This window comes from Pinus tabuliformis, chromosome 1_1 (assembly GCF_031772625.1).
Source record: "Pinus tabuliformis cultivar Carrire ecotype Pingquan chromosome 1_1, CPIR1, whole genome shotgun sequence".
Classification (NCBI taxonomy): Eukaryota; Viridiplantae; Streptophyta; class Pinopsida; order Pinales; family Pinaceae; genus Pinus; species Pinus tabuliformis.
In genome coordinates this window covers 318,409,347-318,411,614 of record NC_142297.1, presented here as the reverse complement: position 1 = coordinate 318,411,614, position 2,268 = coordinate 318,409,347, and the positions used below count along the sequence as shown (strand labels likewise).

Genomic DNA, 2,268 nt, shown 5'->3' with positions numbered 1-2,268 from the left:
TTTGGTGGCAGCAACAGTGCCTGGTCCTCAATTCATGGTCCCAAGGAGGGAGAAAGGGGATCAAGGCCTGCTGGTAGCCTTTTTGGATCTTTCTCTGTTACTACAACAAACTACTTAAACAACTTGAAGCAAGAACAACTAATTTAATCATCAAAAGCAACCTATTTTACCAAAGCAAGATTAATCCTAAACAACAGAAATCAGCTTATGAATGCAAGAAAAAAAACATATAAATACACAAAGGAGGTGCTGGGAAGCTTGGGTTGGGCCCTAACCCAAGAGCTTCAGCCCTCTAGAAAAGATCAGTGCTGGTTCAAAGCTGGATTCATCTTCATTGATCAAAAAATAATAGTTACATCACAAAACTGTCTGCAAAAGGAGCTCGAAAATGAGCTGAGTACAACACTGCAAAAAAGTGCGAAAAATAGACAATGAAATGGCTAACCTACTGAGGCCTGAAGCCTTCTTATTTATACAAGTGGGGACTCCTAACAGTCCTCTTAAACTTAAGGAACTTGGTTGCCTAAACTAAAGATAACAACAACTTCTACTAGACTTGCTCGGCTGCCCCTTTGGATCATCATTGTGGGCGTTTGAACTCCGAGCTGCTGGTAGAGAACTCGAGGAAGGGGTCATTAATGCAGGAGACACCCCTCCTATAAGTCCTCAACCCTTTTTTCTTGAGTTTGGCTGCCAATTTTCTCATAAATGTCTGGTCCTTGTCCAAAAATTGTCCAAAAATCTGCAATAAACACTCACTAGACTATGTGGAAAAGTGACTATCCCCATTCACTCAATTGACAGTTACCTATTTCTGGGGCTCATTAAACTCCACCATCCCTATATGGAATTTTGTTAGGATTAGCCTCTAGAACACCCATTGCTCTCTTCTCTAAGTCCTTCTTATTGGGTAATATCCCCTTCCTCATCAAGCAATATGTCTTCTTTCTCAACCTCAAAAGAGGTTGTTGCTCCATTGCTTGACCATTTTGGTATCCCTCTTTGAGCACCACTATTGAGGTAGAACATTTTAGAGAATAATAAAAGATTCTCGAATACCACGTGAAAAGCTTTGTAAACCTCTCAGGGAAACTCATCTCCTCACAAAAGCAATTTAGATTGTTTCTTTGAAGTTTCTTATGAATAGTAAGGCTCAACAGCTCATGATAGACACCCACAACATGCTTCTCCATTACAGGACCCTTAGGATGAAGATTGGAAGGATCCTCATAAGTAGACACACATGGTAGCCTCTGCCATTCCTCCATCCATTAAATCATCGTGTTTAGGAATATATACCCCTTTGGAAAATTGACTTATATTCATCTCATAAGTCAAGTGCGCATGGGATTTGAAGTTCCTGTAAGTCAATTGGTTTCCACCTATGGCATCATCATCAACCTACTTCTGGAGGGAAGATATAACAAGCTCATCATTCCATCTCAAATGCTTCAACCCTGGGTCCCCATCTTGCATCTTTACAATGCTGAAATAATCACTATACTTTGGGATCAAGGTATTTACATAATCCTGTGGTAGACCCAAATCCCACTTCAATGGCTCTCTGCTCTTCAATGGAAGTTTCTTGCTGCGGGTCATCATAAGCAACTTGCACAATCTCTTCACAGAGTCTCTTGCATTCTGTTCATGGATTCTCTTCTCTTCTTCGTCAAATTCAAGGGCCTCCTTGGTCAATCCAAACAATTGGGACATCATATCTAGGGCCAAACAATTCCCTAAAAATCCTACGGTATCTTCCCATAAACCTCGGCACTTAGAAGGTCAAACCCAACTCCTTCTACCTCCTGGAAACCACAATTGTTGGCAATGACTCGTGTGGGTGTTTTCTAACAATGTCTTTGAGCATGCAAACCACCTTCAAATCAACATCCCTCTCGATTATATGATCAAAGCCTGAGTGCTTGACCCATTTAAGCCTCACGAGAGATTTTTTTTTAGAGTAGAAATGGCAATGGTGATCCTAAAGAAATTGGGTTGAAGTAGAATCTGCTAAATTGGCCCATACAAATTCGTATGATGTATTTCTTTGGTTTATATTGTAGAGATAATTTTTTCAACATTGCAAGGCTCGTAATGTGATTTTAAATACAATAAAATAAAATAAATGAATCACCAAAGCTATCTCATATTAGCATACCTTCATAGTTATGGTTTGCTTCTCTCTTCCTGGCATTGCTTCTCAATTCAATCTGCTTCTCTCTTCGCGGCACTGCTTCAACATGAATTGATGCTATATTTCCCTTCTGG

The 2,268-nt window shown here is 40.0% G+C and overlaps 1 pseudogene; it reads right to left on the bottom strand.

The window, feature by feature from the left end:
- Positions 1–824: 824 nt before the first annotated feature.
- LOC149212826 (protein WHAT'S THIS FACTOR 9, mitochondrial-like) lies at positions 825–1,762 on the bottom strand (annotated as a pseudogene).
- Positions 1,763–2,268: the final 506 nt, after the last annotated feature.